Genomic DNA, 19,319 nt, shown 5'->3' on the forward strand with positions numbered 1-19,319 from the left:
CGTTCCGAAGCGTCCGCGTACCTCTAGCGCAGTTCAAATCGCCCGCCGTCCAATCGAGGAGTAGTGACGTCATGGTATCATAGTGACATGCGCCGTCAGTGAGTAGAACGGCGCCCGCAGACAGCGCTACGGCTTTTCTGCGCAAAACGCAAACGCGCGGCCAGAAACAGAGCCAAGGCAGAGCCGACAGCAGCGCGAAAGCGGAACTAAATGGTGGCTAGCGGAAGGGAAAACACGCGACGATAAACTGGTTCTTTATTTTATGACGCCGACTTTGACGCTCGTTGCAATGGACGACCTTGACAATGACACATTGGCTCGCGATGCTGGGCTCGACTTCAGCAATTTAAGCACTGATGAACGTGACCCGCTGCTGAGGGCTCGCGTTGCCGGCGTCGTTGCGTACTACTACGACGGCAACTGTACGTCATGACTGTACAAATTCGCACATTTGTAGCTTTGCCTTTGTGAAAACAAAATGCGGAACGCACCGCCCCGTCTTCGACCTGCAGTTCTTGCGCTTCGGAGAATGCAGGCAAGACCGACGGAACAGCGCTACGGGAAAGCATTGCTTTGAAAGGCACTCCACACGACTCAAGTAAGTCGGCGTTGAACTCGTAATGCTCTGGACGAAAGTGCAGCGAGCACACTATGCGATTTTTCGGCTGTTTGCCAACGCGCTATGGGCGAGGTATGGCACTTAACCACTTCGAACGGGGAGGTTCACTCGTTGGCACACAGTGATAAGTAATGTTGGATTCGCCGCTGCAACTGCCTTTGGCCAAGTTCCGCGGACCGTTCGCGCATCCCACGACATCACATGGGCGTGGTATTCTCGCTGCTTGTTCTAAATCCAAGTTTCGCGACCGAGCAGTACTAGGGCAGCACGACGCGATAAGGAAACAACTGAAACTCCAAAGCGCGCTGAGTCGAGCGAAAACGAAACCTTTCTACCACCCATTCTACTGAAGGGTAACGTCAAAATGTTATTATTTCTTAGAATCGAACAAAAGTAGACAAGTAGCGTTTTCTTCCGTCTTATAACATAATGAAATGATCTTTTTAATACGAGTAGTTGAGTACTAGCGACATAAATTATGATGAGGAGTGCTTTCGTCATCGGGCTAGTACCGGAGTGTCGCTAGGGGGTCTCAAATCATGTCACGCATTTACCTCAATTTCTAGGTTACTAAAGCTCTGTTCGCGATTTTATTGACGCCTCAGACGTTCTATAGCATCGCTTTATCACATTGACTTGACTTCATAGTAACCTTTAGTGCCCCTTTATATCATGGATAGGGGCCCTAAGAGAGGAGCGACGCATTGCTACCTCATTTCTCTCGCAGTTACCGCTAAATCACCACTGAATTTTATTCTTCATAGAAATATCGATAAGAGAGTGTCATCCGAAAAAAAAAATGCTAGCAATCGATCCGGCTTCTTCGGTCGTCTTCTGTGCTGTGCTGCTACTCTTTGGCCGCGGCCTGACGTAGCGGCGTACATCAGACGACACAGCGAGCCGCAGCGAGTGCCATGACGTCATGATGTTCCGCTCGCGCGGTGACCACAACCTGCCTCACGAAGTCGCGACATGTACACCTCGTGAGACACGAAAGAGACGGTGGTGCGAAGAAAAGCTATTATTCTAAGTTATTTACGGCGTTCTGACGCTTGCCAGTGCAATATAGATGGAGGTCCAAGACATCCATTTATAGCAAAAAAAGAGAAAAAAGAAGAAGAAAATGAGGAAAGGGAGAAAGAAAACGAGAACAGAGAACGTCTAAAGTGTCATTTCTGTACGTCTTTAAGGAAGTGTCTGCGTAAAAGCGAACGATAAGTCTTCAGGCTCCTTCGTGCCAAATTTAGACTAGTATGAGCGCACCCGAGATATGGAGACAGTGAACGTTGCTGATTATGGTATCCGGCGCGGTACTGCACGGCATCCGGGACACTTCGTCGTCACTTTGCGTCATCAAAGGATCGTCTGTGACGTGTCAGGCGAAGGGGCGTCAACCACTCTGGGTTCCGTGAACGGTCGACGAAATCTGCGCATGCAGAACGGCTGCCGTATACCAATTAGTGTCGCTGCCTGATAGCAGGAAAAAAAAAACAAAGAAGGAAAAGCGAAAGCAATCAAGCACGCTAAGAGAGGAAAATAACGCAGCAACTCCTTCGAAAAGACAGCTCTGCAAAAAGCAACCAACAGGTGCCACCGGCACGGCGGGTTTTCTTCCCCTCCCCCCCTTTTTTTCCCGTCTTTCGATTTGCGAAATCTTGTGAAATCAAGCCTATCGCGGCCAATCGTACAAACAGACTGATCGACGCCGCGCAAGGACTTGTGTGCATTTGAAGCACCGCAGGCGTATACGCGCTAGGATTCGTGGTTCACACTCTGGCACCATTGGCGAGTATGGTGTCTATAGACTTTCCTATACAGCAAAGTGTGATCAGAGAGCGAGAGAGAGAGAGAGAGAGGATGAAGACGAATAGATTGAGTGAGGGCAATAACTTCGAGTACGCATGTCGCAGATACGCAACGAGCCGTGATTGCGTCGACCCGTTGGTGACGAAAAATTCCACGAAGCCGACAGCGGCGCGTGAGCAAGTCGCGTGATAGCGCTAAGTTTGCCGCGCCCAGCCGCTTGCACGGCGTCGTGCTGCAGTAACAGTGGCCTACAACGCAAAAACATGCCTACACACACACACACACACACACACACACACACACACACACACACACACACACACATATATATATATATATATATATCTATATATATATATCTATATATATATATATATATATATATATATATATATATATATATATATATATATATATATATATATATATCTACGTGTGTGTGTGTGTACGTTACAAGGTTAAAACAGGCGCAGCGGCCGTCGGAACCGCGTTGCGTCCTTGCGGCGCGCTTCGGCGTCGAACGCGTAAATGACGAGAAAACTTACGTGGCGGCGACGTGACGCAACGCGTTGTTTTCCCGGAGTTTGGAACGTGTGGTGGCGGCGGCGGTGTGAGGGATGACTGCCGCAGGCTCGGGGATACCCGCCGAGACGAGAGTATCAATCAGGAAACGCGACAATTTAACGCGGCACGGCGCCAGACGAGTTAAAGCATGGCTCCGGCGAAGAGCGATAAACAGCGCAGCATGAATATATCGTGCTGCACGCGGGTGCGAGATAGGCAGACGTCTTCTAACGATATTGTTTTCGCCGAACGCGCGAAATGTTTTCTTGGTGCTAAATGCTAACCCGAATCTTATGTATCTTCTTTCCTTGCTGGAAAACCGTGCGGCGTTCAGCCGTACTGGGAACGCAACGGCATGCGCCTTTTCAAAAGGAAAGCTGCGAACTCGCGTGAACAACAAATATAATATTGCGTGAAGAATTCAGTTAGTGTAGACTCACAAGAATAGGGTTTATGCTGATTTTGCATCTGTGTAATGCTTCGTGCGCGGCTATTTTTGATGACGTTTTACAGCGAAAGCTGTATATGACTAGCCTTCCGTAGTTTTTTCAGCGTCCGGCAGCAGAAGCGAAAGTAAGGATTTCTAACAAGCCTATATATGTATACGGGTGCAGCACGGCGATGCGGATGTCAAAATGCGGAACAGATTAGAACGCTCGCTGTGAACAATAGGTTGAAGTCAAGGCTATAGCAGTATATAATCCGCAGAGGTATCGGTCAGCAACTGCGTTATCGATGGGGCGGACACGTATATTTCGTACACCCGAAGAACAACATGCGTACGAGGAGCGCGGGAGGGAACAACAACGAGAATGCAAACGGCGCCGGCGCGAAATGACCACCGACGAAGACCGTTCCCGCGATGCTGAACGAAAACGACAATCGCGAGCCCGGGCACCTCCGAACGAGCAACGACGCCCAAAAAAACACAACCATTCCACTCTGTGAAGATGGAAAGGCAGCGAAAATAATTTGCTTTTTCTTTGAGAGCTTTGACTGTCGTCAGCTTTCGCTGCCATTCCGTCTTCACAGGGTGGAATGGTTGTCTTTTTTTTCCCTTTTTTTTCTTTTTATTCTGTCTTTTTTTTTGTCTTGAGGGCATTTTTGAGGATTTTGATCGTCTACTTGGTTTAGGACATAACGGCACGCATAATGTAACGATTATATTTAATTTCGTTTTCCTTTCTTGTGCCTCATCCCTACTTTGAGCAACGCGCCCCACCTTTAATGTTATCATCAGGATTCAGTGGGCGATAGCAAGGATTATAATCGAGCGAAAGGAATTGCTACTTTATATCGGCCAATTTACCCGTCTCATTCAATGTCGACCAACACCTAAAGGAAGCACGTAAATGTAAACGTGAGTGTAACCTCTATACGTATCTTCTGCACTGTCGCGAGAAAAGTGATCGTTACAAATTTTTACACGGATATGCTGTCTACTAAATATTAATATGTAGGCCTCTATTCCAAGTTCGAACTGTTCAGCGGGACGAAGGTATAACTACTGACGAGGTGTTTCTCCATTAGAGTGCACGACTCTGAACATTTGCTGAGCGAGCCAAAGTCGCGTTACTACAGCGCAAGGACACAGCGTCGGTCACTGTTATAGGAGAGAAACCTGAAATGTACTCAGTGTACACATAGTAGCTCAAATGCGAAATGAATGCCTGCAGATATGCCAGACCCTTTCACCGGCAGGTCTCTCGCCAATACATCATATGAGCCACGCAATTTCCTCCGTAAAACAGAATTAAACGTCGAAGTCTTACGGAATTTAACACTAAAAGGTGTTTAGCATAAAGCTTGGCCACGGTGTACGTGTAGTCTTAGCTTTATGGCCCTTCTGGGCAACGTGAAAAGGTGTGGAAGTGCGCCTTAAAGATAAGTCTATTTCTAAACCCCTCATGATAAACAAGTTATTTCTCTCTGTCTCGAAGCTCCACTGAAATTCTCGGTGAAGCGATCGAACTTAGACCACATTACGAAGCGAACAACCATTTGCATTTGCTCTTACGAACAATTCAAGCATAACAGTTGTTTTGTGTGTGTTTGTGTGTGTGTGTGAATACCGGGCCCGGTATTCTTCTTCAAAGGCCTCATGGAACATCCATGTAGGGCACTACCTTTGAGCAGCTCTGTGGTCCCCCCAACTTCTGTGCATCTAGCTGTGGCTCTATGCTATAGCCGACACGGAGCTCCCGAGGTATACGCGCATCAATTGCCCCAAGAAAAGCAAAAACTAAATACTAATGCAAAATATATCTAAAGGTCTTGCGCGAATTCGCATAGGCTCCAGTACCAAGGAGTGACCTTGCTTGCTCTGTTTGCTGAATACACCATATTTGCAATCAGGTATGTTAGGCACGAGTGCACTGTTTATTACAATTAGCGTTTTCACGAATCTTAGTAGTACTTCAAAGCGCGCAGGCTTCAAGAGCTTAACTATCATATCATGATACGATATACTAACGGTCGTACTTGCCAGGAGGTATTGAGAGGAAGTAAGGTTCGAAAGAACAATTTCCGTTCAGTGTATCGTTGGAAATTTATTTTTTGCTATAAGCAACTTTTCGAAATACACGCTCCAAAATAAGTGGCCGCGTTATGACTTGCTGACAAAATGACCATGGGTTCTGCGCCTATAATCTTAGGTTTACAAAACTGTGTCCCACTTTCTTGCCCGTTTCCTGGCGATGTTCTTTTTTTTTCGAAATCACGTACCAACTAGCCCTACGGGAAACTCGGTTAAAAGAAAACGCCAACTCCGCCATTTAATGCCTACAGAAGTTTCCTTTATTTTTCAGCCAAGCCACTCGTGTCCGCAATTTCTTAATCTTTCTATTTTCCGCATGGACATTGGGAAACCCAATTTAAGGGACTAGAAAATCTTTACTTACAATCTTGATTAACCTGAATACCTACCATGTTAATAACATTATACCCCCGTGGAAAGTGTCCCAAACGTACCATCGATTTGGCGGTATAAAACGTCATTCTTTAATTCCGCTGTCGAGATCGCTATAAGCTGTTGGCCAAGGGGGGAGTCCAGCCCCTCCCTGCGTGGTATAATGACAGCCGCACAGCGCCGTCGATTCGAGTGACAGGCACTCGCCAGCGTACGAGACACGAGACGCTCGCGTTCCACAGTCACTTTCTCGTATGGAGAACGCTGAGTGTACGGAAGACTGCGCTGGCTGCCGGAAGCGGCCTACACGCTACTCCGCGGTCACGATGCCTGCGCTCAGGCTCCCTGCGCGCGGTCACGAACTCGGTCCCATTGTACCTTCCGCTGTCCGGTCTGGAGGGCGTACTCAGCCGGCATGCATGTCTTCAAGCTCCTCGTGATTGTCGCTCTTCTGCTCACTATAGTTGCGCCCCGCAGATTCAGAGAAGGGCATTAACGTAGCGACCGTGCACTTTGGGCTGACGCAGTATTACCTGGTGTCAAGAATGGCGAGCTGCATTGCAAGATTGCCACCCAGTTACGACCGGGGAACAAGACACGCATCCCCCACTCTCCGCCGCTTCAGCTAGTATGCGTTCGATGAAGCGGGCTTTGAGCTGACACTGCCGGCTGATCCTCCGGCCCCATCGCCGTTGAGACGAAACGAGTTCGGCGGGCGAACTCTTGTGCCCGAACTCTCCAGCGCGGAGCTGATCTGCTACGCGTGAACGGGCTGCCGCGGGAAAGCCGTTTTTTGTTGCTTTCCATGCCCCGACCGGGACGCCAGACAACGAGCTACCCACCATTGGCTCCGAGTTTCCCGGAACGGCGCCCCTCGGACGTCGGCGCCGGGCATCGGAATGTGTGTGCCTTTGTGTGCGTAAACTGTTCTGCGGAACGGCGCCCCTCTGACATCAGCGCCGGACATCGGAATGTGTGTGCCTATGTGTGCGTAAACTGTTCTGCGGGGCGGCGGCAAGTTGACAATGAGTAAACGAACGTTCGCGTCACCTTGTATCGCTGGAGGACCGAGTGTATAAAAACTGCTGTGGTGCGAATGCTGGTTACACTTCTCTTGAGCAGTTATGTTAGACTGATACACTTCTCTCGTGCAGTCATGTTGGACTGACACTCTTTTTCTCAAGCAGTCATGTTAGACTGATTTAAATACTGTAAATAAACCCATATTCCTCGTTCTCGATGAGAAGCAGTTCTTCTCTTCATCAACGTCCTCAGCGTGGATAAGTTGGACGACGGCATGGGCCAGCTACCTTCGAATTCATGCCGGACTCCAATCTTGGCAACGGATCTCGAGCGATGGGATTGAGCCCCCAATCCTGACACTGGATGACCCGCGCGATTCTTTTGAGTGCGGAACAGCTCGCAAGTTGTACTATAGCCAAGTACTTGGCGGTGGTGGTCAGGGCGAGTGCGCTCTGCTAATCTGGGTTGTTGAGCAATTGTTTCGCCTCCAGCATCTGTCATACACACACAGATTTAAAGCGACCAAAGGTACCTTCCCCCATCCCTCCTTCAGAAAAAAAATATAAAGATGAAATCATGAGCCATTCCAGCCTGCCAAGGTGGATGACAAGCGAAGCCGTGTAGCACGCGACAAAGAGGTGACAGAATTTTGAACAAATTTATTGTCTTCCTCGGTGGCCATCGTGACGAAAGGTACATACACACAAAAATTTTTATACATCAGCGTTCATTTATGCTATATAATCGTTACATACATTCGTGTTTTCATTTCGCGATATATTGAGGTAAGGAATTTGAGACCGAGATCACCGCGCCGACTGGCAGTGGGCCAGTGCCGAAAGCGCCTTCGCAGAGAAAAAGGCAGTATATATGGGAACGCTGGCATGATGAGCGGCATCGGAGCCAGCTGTAGAAGAAGACGACGACGAACGAGCGAGCAGGGGTACGAGCCATTTCTGCTGCTGATTATAGTTTTTTCTCACAGATTTGTTGACGGACACGAAGAATGTACGGAAGCCTACCCATAAATAGTTTCGCTGTAATAATTATAAGGTCCCGTGCCCAACTCCAAAATGACAAACAACCATGACGCTTGCTTCCAGGCTATGGTGAATGCCATGCAAGAACTGACAACTGTTTGCTTGCGTAACATTAATTCATGTTGTTCGATAGCAAGCTACCCACGCACAAGTGTCACGCGCGCACGCACAAGCACACAAACACACACACACACACACAAACACGCACACACACACACACACACACACACACACACACACACACACACACACACACACACACACACACACACACACACACACACACACACACACACACACGTAAATTGTTTGTTCGTGTACCCTATTAAGTGTACGAAAGAAAAATAAAGAAAGGGTGCATTACCATTAAAAAACTATTTGGTTAGTTTATGTATCGTCCTCTTCCATAAGGCGCGCATCCCTGTTAGTCGCTTCTCCACCCAGAACACCGAGTCCAAGCCAAACCTATAAGTATAGCCAGCGACGAGCTGACTATACCATCAATGAAGGCTAGGTGCTTTTTCTTACAGGTTCTGTTTAGTCAGGTAAAGACATATCGGCGCAGTCTGCGCATGTGCGCTGACCTAGTAACATACCGGACCTGAGAAAGACGCCCTTAAAGCCTCAACTGAAGGCGTTGCACGTTTTACGTGAAAGCTCGGTATACATGCACCATGCTACAACAGGGCGGTCTGTCGACCTCGCGAAAGGCCAAGGTCAAAAACAGAACGAGTTTAGTGACGCATAGCCTTGTTTACGAGCGATATGTTTGGCCACTGCTTCCAAATGTCCGCGTTGACTTCTCTGATCGCTTCTCTGCGCACCAATCTTGCTGCTCGTCTCGCATTGCTTCTTTGACCACCGGGATGTGATAAGCGGCCTCTTACAAAGACACGAAGCAATAAGGATGCTTCGCGCAATAACTTTCCGTCACTCACAACAGCGACGCCCTTTCCTTGGTTTTCTTTTTTGATTGCGTTGCTATACGCACGCTTGTACTCAAGCGTACCCGCACACAGCGGAGGCCTCACACGTCGTGCGATCTACGCTGTCTCTGAAACGACAAGGGAAGCAGATCTACTGCATAGACATTCGTTCTGCATCCAGGCTGTGCGTAGTGGCCATACTGGCAATGCCACACGTCGACAGCGTTTACCTCGAAGGCTAACTGGGCATTCCATTCGTGAACTCCGGTAAGGTTTGAGTAAGGGCTAAAAAGTTGATTCCTCATTTCACGTCAGGTCAAACCTGCGGAGCAAGGGAAGTCGAATAATCTTGACATGTACGGTGATGGGCCCTCGCAAAATGAACGGCAAAAACAAGAAAGCACACACACGCGCACACACAGCGCGTGCCAGATACGCACAACGGGCTGCTAAGTATAAGCGTCCAGCATGCAGCAGCGGGATATAAGCTGCCCAGCACCGATGCCAAGGCGGCGGATGTGGGAGCCAGCTGAGAAGTGGGAAGGGGAAGAGGCGGCCCGACTGGCCGACGCCAAGGTGGCCCAGTGCACGCCACGAGCCCCCGAGCGAGATGGAATGAAACCGATGGGGGGGAGGGGGGGGCTGAAAAAATATACGGGCGGAAAAGAGGGACCACGACGACGGCGACGCCAGGCCGGCGCTGGCGGGCCGGCCGGTGCGCGGCCGCTCCTCCTAAATTCAGACGTTCATTCGGGTTGACTGGCGTCGCGATGGGCGCGGGGCCGCGGCGCTGCTGGCAGATGTGGGTCGGCCGGCCGATGGGCGACGCGCTTACTGCAGCGGCGGAGACGACCGCGCGAGAGTCCGCAGCTGCCCGCCCTGACCGCCGACTCGACTGGCAACCCCCAACAACTCATCGAAGCTGTACACTTCAGGAGTGACACTCTCGGTGTTCTTTGTCTCCTTTCTTTCTTGCCCGCGCGGTGGCGCCGTGTCTATGGAGAGTTTTAGACTAGGGGACGCAAGCGGCTTGCGTACGAAAGAACTAGTGGCGACGGTACTGCGCATGCGCTGACGCGGACGTAGGGGTCTGCGCATGCGCAGTGCCGTGGCCCCTAGTTCTCGCGTACGCAATGCGCTTGCGTCCCCTAGTCTAAAACTCTCTTATGTCGTTCTGCTGCTGCGAGAGAGCTTGCGGGTTCGATGCCCAGCCTCAGCTGCCGAGTTTACGCGGCGGGTCGAAACGCAAGAACGCTCGTGTTACTTGGATTTAGGTGCACGTTAATCAAACCCAGATAATCCGGAGCCCTCTACTACGGCGTCTTTCAAAACCCCACGTGTTGCTTAGAAGCGTTAAAGGTATCAATCAGTCAATTCTTTCAGTTTAACCGCTAACCCCCTTTTCCTTGCGAAGCGCAGCCAACCGGACGTATGTCTGGTAGACCTCCCTGTCTTTCCTTCACTCACGTCACGAGACCCGAGGAGGCCGAGTGATATAAGCAGCCGACTCAAGGCTAACCACATGCAACAATTTCTACTTCTTAGTGGATTCCTTGGGGCCCGATTATTTGGCGTTAATTGAGTAGGACCGCAGCTATAGTGCGAGCGCCCCTGTGGACATTGTCATTGCGCGCGATCATGGAACAGCATCGCTGTCGTCTAGTCGGTACGGATTCATGCTACCATAACAGAAAACTGAAAGCCGACGCAAAAAAAAAAGGTGTGCGTAAATTTTATAACAGAATAAGTTCTGACTTCCAACACGGCTCCAACCCTGTTGACTAAACATTAAAATTACGATAACCTTAATAGATGGCATCGAGACAACCTGTGTGAGCAGAATATAAAGTTCAGACAAATGTATATAATATAAGAGTAATACGAAATATTCGCAAAGGATTGAATGGCATCGGCAAAACTTCAGAGTAAAACTAGTGTTGCAAGTTTGGGCACACCACCACATAATGTCTTCGTGCCGTTGGCGGCGTTGGCACGGCTCTAAGTGCCGCGGGCGGCAGAGGTTGAAACGGGATAATCCAAGCGCGCGATCCCATAAGTACCTACCGCACCGCGAAAGCATGCGAAGCTTCGGGCGATGGTAAAAACATGAGAGCAACGCATGAACTCTCGTGCCTCACTGCGCCATAGTGTATCTGTAAACGAAATGTTTCTGAAAACGACATCACGCGGCGCAGAATGGGTCCAAGGCCGCGCCGCTCGAGGAACGTCGCGTTTCATCTATTGCCGGCTGGGTACATTTTTTTCTAACGGGGCAAAAAAAAAGAAGAAGAAGAAGGAGAAGAAAGAGAAAGGAGGGGGGGGGGGCATAGAACATAGGGGAATACAGATAAGCATCATGACACCAACTATTTAGTGAAAGAGTAGTCGCCAAGGCAGCGCATATTTTCCACCCATGCTCAATACACGGACAACTTCAATGATCGTTCGTCACAGTTTTGTTGTTTCTTTTTCTCTTTCCAAGCCTGCGTCGCATATATTCCATCGGGGTAAAAGGTGACGGACGTTTCACTGACACAAGCATGCTCTTTCTTTTTTCTTTTTTTTTTTCAATGCAAGTATGCACGTCCCGTGCTGTTTGGTGCCAACTCTCGCGTGGAATCTATATAGAAACTGGAAAAACAACACTCCCGTGAGCTGGCCGCAACTAATTGCGCAGCAGATGCGCTGCGTGCTTGTTTGTTTGCTTTATTTTTGGAAATACTCTTTCGAATGGTCGCCTCGGCGCCGTCCTCTGCGTTCTACGCAGAACTTTCTGCAGCTGCAGGGGATTTGTAACCCCGCTTTCATGACACAAGGCATAGTGTAGTATACTGACCCAGAGAATTATGCATGAACTTGTTGGCAGGCTAGGAACACGGTCGACAATTATAGGAACCTTTACACAGGCATGTGCAAATCAAAGGGATTTCATTCTTGCAGCATCATATATAGGCTTCGAATATGGATGGATGGATGTTATGAGCGTCCCCTTTGAAATGGGGCGGTGGGTTGCGCCACCAAGCTCTTGCTATTATACTGCCTAATGTCCTATACCTAGGTTAAACAAGAACAAAAGAAAAAAAAGTCCTATGAATTCCCCCAACCAAATTTTCTGATCCCCTATTGCAAACTTTGCTTTTGTACGTCTCCGTTTTTTGTCGTTTCCCTACTTTTCTTCCACAAATCCTCCAACCGCCTCTTACTAATCCCTATTGCGCACATGTTTACTTTTCCACTGCTCTCGCTGAACCCAAGGGCTTCAAGGAGGCCAATGGTGCCTAAATAGATCACTGGGCAGATGTCTTCACATTCTATTATAAAACAGGCTCCATAGTTTCCCTAGCTTTACCGCAGCAAGCACATGCTGCTTCTTCCTTCTTATATCTCGCTTTATAGGTGCGTGTTCCAAGGTATCCCGATCTCGCTTCGAAAAAAATGAGCTTCCCTTTGAGTTATCATAAATTGTTTCTTTCTTGATTTCGGTTTTTCCTCTTAGGTAGTTACTCATGGCAGCTTTCTTTTCTATTGCCACCACCCATGAGATTATTTCAGCCTCTCTGACTTTCCGCTTGCCGTTCTTTGTTGCTGCGTTGCCCACCCTACAGGACGCGTACTTGCTGGTAAGCTTCCTAGTTCTTTTGCTCCACTGTGAATCAATGTTTTTCCTGTACAGATACCTCAACACTCTCCCAGCCCAATTACTTTCTTCCATATTCCTCAGTCGTTCTTCATACTCAATTTTACTGCGAGCTTTCCTCACTTCAAAACAAGTCCAGCCCATACCACCCTGCACAGCTTCATTTATAGTCTTCCTGTGAGCGCCCAATGCAAGGCGTCCCACTGACCTTTGGTTCGCACCAAGTCCTGATTGTACCCCTGATTTAAAGCGAACAACCGCATTTCCAAAAGTAAGTCCTAGAACAATTACACCTTTCCACATACCTCGGAGCACCTCGTATCTATTGTACCCCCATAGCGCTCTGTGTTTCATTGTGGCTGCCATTTCTCTTCCCCTTCACTGTTATCATTTTTCCTGTGTTTCCATATATCCATTGCCTTCGTTTATCCATATGCCAAGGTATTTATATTATGTTACCCGAATCCTGCCTTCAAAAATCTCTGCAGCACGTATGATCATCATATTCATCATCTTGTTTTCTTGTAATCCAGAAGAAATTGCTGATAAAGAAATAGAAAAGCCAGCCCATCAGATGATGACGGTCAGAGTCAAGCGACAGCTTCGTAGTAGACCTGCCTAGGTAGGCTGGTAGGAACATTTCTTGGTTAGCTCTATTAGGGTTGCCAATTTTGCCATATATAGCTGGACAGTTCCGACTTTCGAGTAAATGTCCCACGTTCCAACCTGACTCAGTCGTGACGGCTAATGCCCAGACTTCTTTCTTCTTTCTTTTATTTTTCTGAATAACAATCAATACAGTATATTTTCTTTTCATATTGCCTGACAGTTAGGTCGCGCATTATTCTCTTTTGTCTTCGGTCACACTGTCGTAGACATAAAGGCGACTTCGATTTTCAAGTGGTTTCAGTTCTGCTTTAGGTCCTAACATACAGGTACTAATACAGGTATATATATATATATATATATATATATATATATATATATATATATATATATATATATATATATATATATATATATATATATATATATATATATATATATATATATATATATACCTGTATTGTTCTTGTTGTAAATCGTGACATGGTAGGACTGAAAGAAACTTGTCACGCTTGAAGGTACTGATTGACGCCTCCTGGCACTGACAGATTCAGGCGTCTGAATTCAGGCGTTCGGGCAACACCGCACAGCAGCTGGTTCTAACTATACTTCTTACCGCAGTAAGCGCTGCGCTGTGCCAAAGGTCGGTGAGCGCGAATTGCCAGAGCTCCTTTTGGGTGGAACCTTACTACACCCTCTGTAATTTCCCCCGGGATCTACGACGACTGAGTTTGTTCACTCCTCTTGACACGCAGCCAGCGCCGAGTCGAGGAAACGTCCAGGAAATGTGCGCGACGAGGAAAGGCATATATATATGTATATATATATATGCGAGAGGACCACTTAAGGGCCATTACACTAATCGTCCTTCCACCGAAGCCTCCCTCGTCTAAATGCCGGACAGTATGCCTCGTCATCTTTCCTACTGCTTTTTTTTTTATCACTTACTTTTTCAGTCGCTTATCTTGTACAAGCCGGCCTACTGGTTTTCGTACAAGCCTGTCTGCGCGCGCGTGCGTTTGTGTGTGTGTTATTTACACTGAATTTGTAAATTGCAATATCGCCCATAAGGTAATTAGTTAGAAACTTGATTAGTGATCTTTGTTAATTAGTCGCTTATACATTTCATGTTTTTGCAAGCAATGTCCACATCTTCGAGTAGACCAGCTCACGGACTGGAACTTTGCTATCTGCCAGAGAGAATGTTTAAGAATGTTGACTGTTCACTGAAACATCCTATACAGGAGGAATGAGAGTGTGATGCAGCTCAGTTATACGTACCAGGAAAACCCTTGCGAAAAATGCCACTAGAAATAAAATAGGTTTCGCTGCACTTATTTCCGCACTGACGGCTCGTTCGCTTCTCTGTTGCGTCACCGTAAAGGTTCCGAACAAGGAGCACTCAAAGCATAAGGTGCTATGCAACCCAAACGAGAGAGACGGTAAAGATGTGTACACGTCACAAGACCAGTATTTACAGCTCAAACGTCAAGCAGCTTGGAGGAAGCAGCGTGCAGTTGAGAACCACTGTTCCATTGAATGACGTGATCGAGCGTTCAGTAGAGTGAACTATGTGGGCCACATATGAAAGCTCCCGCCAGTCAGGTAAGCCCGAACCACTATAACTCTTTTTGCGAATGTGCACTAACGACGTGTGCACGGTGTTATCGATACATGGGCGCGCATCGTCACGACTCATTACACGAGAAGCGCATTTCAGTTTCCGCCTAATGTTTATAACGCGCGTGGCGGTAATGCACCGAGTAAAAGGGTAAAGGAAAGACAGAGTGACCGAAAGAAATGTTAATTGGTTCCCTCGGAGCGGAAGAATCTTGCCGCTAAAGCAGCAGTGCGTGACCGCGTAAGTACGTACTCGAGCTCATCGCGACCGAGGCAGAAATCTTTAGCGAAGTGTATAGTTGCGACATGCAGTTATGGAAATATTGGTAGGCGTCGCTGGCGTCATCCGCCATGCACCAGTGACACATTTATCTTCGGTGCTAAGCCACCCACCACCACTAATATTTGTGCAAACAGCCACGTACCGCCCGCGGTGAAACCAGAAAACAGACTTCGCGAAACCATCGTTACACGTTCGCGCTCAGGGTCGCGTATTAATGCGGCTGCTCGGGACCCCGACCGTTTTAGGAGACCCAAGTTAACACGTGCCCGAGTTGGCCGAGTCACATGTTCCCGGAACCGCACGGCTGCGTCGTTCTATAGTGAGAGTGTTGAGTGGTTGCACAGCAGTCGTTTTGCTGAGGTGCACGCGTGCTACTATAGCGTCAACACAATTCAAGGACACGCTGCCCTCTGGCATCAACACGCACTCTGGCAATCTTGCTCTGTCGTACTTATGTGCGTATCCGCGCGCGTGTCAGGGCACTGCCACGCTCTAAACAGGGTAACCTGCACACAAAGGAGCACATTTAAACAATCGGAGGTAAACACCGCTCTTTTTCGTCACAGGGGCCCTGCACCAGGCACTTCCGAGGTTCCCAATTATACGCCAGTTGTACAAACCACTCAGTGAACGTTTTGCTGCAAGAATTTTCATAAACAATTAAGTAATAGTCAAGGATAGAAGCAACTAAGTGTCGTAACGTAAAGCAGTGGTGCGAGGTGGCTGAGCTACGTTCCCTGGGCGAAAACTTCCTCCAATTCTCTCGACCGGTCCTTGCAAGCATAATGTGCCTATGTGCCCCCTCCCATACCGAAGCCGGTCACCCACCGTCTCCTGTTTTTGTCACAGCCCTGCTACTCCCGCCTCGAGTTACTGAAAGACGGGCGTGCAAACAGGGACTAAAGTATAGAGTTGCACAGGACAACGCAAACGCCATCTGGCGACTGGAAGGACGCCCCGTGGCGGAAAAGAAGGAAGACACATAACTTATCTGAACACGCTCGAGGGAAGGCAGCGCCAATTCGTCAATCACAGAGACACGAGGACAATCGCGAAATATAACTGTTCAGACATGACAATTCATTTCAATACGATTAGCATTCTTTGCCTATACTTCCCTCACTACAGATTCTAAACAAAGGTGTTTTCAGCAATACGGGGTGTCGGTATACTGCTTGAATGATAATAGCATTAACCTCAACAATCATCGTGAGATGGGTTCTAGCGATGTTTCTTTTTCTTCTTTTTTTTTTGTGCGTGATAACGATGGCTCACTCACGCAACGCTGCAATACTGATATATCCTGTCTCAAGCATAAGACACACTTCGTCGTACTTAAGTTCAAACACAACTATACGGTGTGCAAATTTTTTAGTATACTTGCAATCGCAACCGTGTAACGAAAGGTTAGTGTTCCAGCGGTCAGAAAGCGCTCACTCTCAGTTAATCGCTGCCTGAGTCTACGCATTGTCTGCGCTAAATAAAAGTATCCACCGACAAAAGAAAGTATTGAAAATATGCCCATGCAGCATTCTGCGAACTTGGCATGACTCACATAACACCTGCCAGGTCTTTTCAATTGGTCTTTCTTTCTCTACAAGGCTGCGCATATGTTTCCTAACTCATTGTCAGCCGAAAAAAACAATGCTGACCACGTATCTACTCCTATTTTGTTACGTCTGTTACACAGAGTGAATGGAAAGTATACACATAATTCTGCTCTTCTTACTATTTATGTTCCCGTCTTCTTTAAAGTGAATGGCTATGTTTGGCTCTTCTGCCTGTTCTCGCGGTCGATGGTCGGTGGTTGGCGGTTATACTTTCAGCACCGAGACAGAGGCGCCGATTCAAATAACGCGTTCGTCGACGAACACCGACTATTCTTGAGACGCACGTGTTGTAAGTCGAGAGCTCTGGGGCGTCTGAAAGTTTAGGAGGCTTGTGCACACTGTCCTGCGTCGATGACCGTTGCTCTTGAACCATATACTCGTGGTCGTCTAGAAGAGGGGCTCGCCCAGCGCAGACATTTGCGGCGGTAAGAGCAATAGGGCGAGATGCGCGAATTTAGATTACGTTGGACAAGGCAACGTCATACAATAAGCAATAAATATCCCGCAGGTTAGTAGTGTGCAACATTACCAGAACTTAAGAAGTCACGTCGCGAATGACAAGGTCTATCAGCGGACTTAGCGGCAGCGTTCTGAAGCTGAGGAGACTGAGCATATCACTGTTCTCAAGCTCAAAGGCTTTCTTCTTATTGGTTAAATGTAAAATTTGAGATGTTTGGCAGAGACAGGGCCGGATATACCAAAATTATAGGTAGGAAAGACAACAAAGACAAGAAATAATAATAATGATATACAACACATTCTCAAAAGTGCATAACACAATGGCAAAGCACTAACAGAGGAAATCTGTGTATCGGGAAGGAAAAAAAACACGTTACAAGACAACATTAACAACACAACAGTGAAAAGTTCTGTAGGGGCTGCGACTAGATGACAGGTTCAGACACATTAATAGTTACTTCGAATCCCTTGTAGGGACTGCATCTTCGCGTATGTGCGCTTAAGCGACAACGCAAGCGTTGACTAAAATCACCTTAACCATCCGACTCTTTCAACTTGCCTTTGCGACGTGACTTAGTTCCCCAATGCACCACTGCACGCTCCGGTGCAGCACATGCCGCCGGTCTACGTGACTTTGCCTTCGTCCTTTGTGACTAAAGCACGCTTTCGCGACAGTGGTGCAACATTCGGCGAACGCGCTTTCATATGCATATAAGAGAATGCCTTCTGGCGATATACGCGCCTCGGGAGTGTACAGGCACCATTACCGCTTATGCAACTTCTCCGCTTACGTGTAGCACGTGACTTGTAGCCGTTCCTAAAGTAACGCTACCTATCGATTAGCGCTGTCTTCCTCTGAGTATACCTCGCTATTTGTTCAAAAGCAACATGATGAGGCAGGTCGCTTGCTTTCTTAAATCGCTTCTTTACGTGCTTTCGGCGCTGTTGTAGGCGATCTTCTTGTACTAAAATGGCGTATACAGCTTGATGTATATTTTCATCGGTTCGTAAGAAAACGTACTACTTTGCGTACTAAATTTATTATATTGCGACCTGACACAAACGCGCTCGTGCTGATACTGTCGAAAAAGTGTTTTTAAGGGTGGCGATGACGCACGCTTGCAACAAACCGTAGCGGACGTCATGACGCCGCCGGAATTCTCTCGTTGGAAGAACGTGGATTCAGCGGGCACGTCATCTTTGTCGGGGATGTGCTTTAAGTCCCTGGTATAAGTGGAAGCTTCTGTAACGAAAACTGTGGGGCCGGCTCCGCAAAGCCTTTCGTGCGCATAATAGGCTTTCTGTCGTTGCTCTGGCGCAAGAAGCGCGTTCATTACCACCAACAGCTATAGCGCGAATTCTTAAGGACTACTTAAGAAGTACGGGACAGACACTTTATGGACACGAACGGGATTGTGCAAAACGAGTTCTGAAAAAAAATGAGGCCTAATGAAAGAAAGAGGGGGGGGGATGCAGAGAAAGGCAGGGAGGTTAACCAGAGGTAGTTCCGGTTGACTACCCTGCACAGGGGGAAGGGTTAAGGGGAATAAAAAGAGAAAGAGAGGCCTATGAAATTATTGCTCTTTGGTATGGCGGCAAGGAGAAAAGAGTTGACGAAAGAGAATATACATAGTTAAAGGGAAGCTGAAAGGTTTTCCAGAAAAAATGAGTGAACATGTGTACATAATGGTTTTCGACCCTCCGAATTCGAATATCGTATCGAAATTGAGCGAAAGAAAGCGCAAATATATTTTATTTCGACGAAAAGTGCAGCAGCGGACACGCCCAGCTCGCGCGTCTCGTTTCCGCCTGTGATTGGTCGGACGACCCGTGACGTCAACTTTAGCGACCGACCGCTGCCGCTCCACATGAAGCGCGGTGCCAGGTAGTTTGGTGCCGTAGTTTGGTGACTACGTTTTTCTGAAGAGTTCGGCGTTGCTCCCTACATGTACGAGCCGATTGCAAAGAGCCGGCCTCTCGAAGAAGCAAACGATGCTGGTGCGAGCAGTGCTTTCGACGAGAACGAAAGCGAAAGCGAACGAAAGTCTTGGGATCTCCTCGTGTTGGAGATGCTCTTTGGTGAGCATGTTTTTTGCAAAGCGATCTAGTGATCTCGCCGATCTTTCGCCGATCTAGTGAGCTCGTTTCCGGTCAAGCAACTGCAGTGTTGTGTTCCTGCATGCCTCCTCGTGGAACGTAAGCGGGGATGCGATCGTCG

General features: G+C 48.0%; 1 protein-coding gene across 2 annotated transcripts in view; it reads right to left on the bottom strand.

The window, feature by feature from the left end:
• Nucleotides 1–19,319, bottom strand: part of LOC135903532 (uncharacterized) — a 195,602-nt gene that overhangs the window by 130,179 nt on the left and 46,104 nt on the right. Inside the window, exon 1 of one of the 2 annotated variants that reach the window (XM_065433840.1) lies at nucleotides 2,971–3,074. The exons of the other annotated variant lie outside the window; for it this stretch is intronic. The gene's annotated coding sequence lies outside the window, so the exon portion shown is untranslated. Of the gene's footprint in view, nucleotides 1–2,970; nucleotides 3,075–19,319 lie in introns of those variants that run through there. 2 annotated transcript variants of the gene reach the window in all.

Source organism: Dermacentor albipictus, chromosome 1 (assembly GCF_038994185.2).
Source record: "Dermacentor albipictus isolate Rhodes 1998 colony chromosome 1, USDA_Dalb.pri_finalv2, whole genome shotgun sequence".
NCBI classification, from domain to species: domain Eukaryota; kingdom Metazoa; phylum Arthropoda; class Arachnida; order Ixodida; family Ixodidae; genus Dermacentor; species Dermacentor albipictus.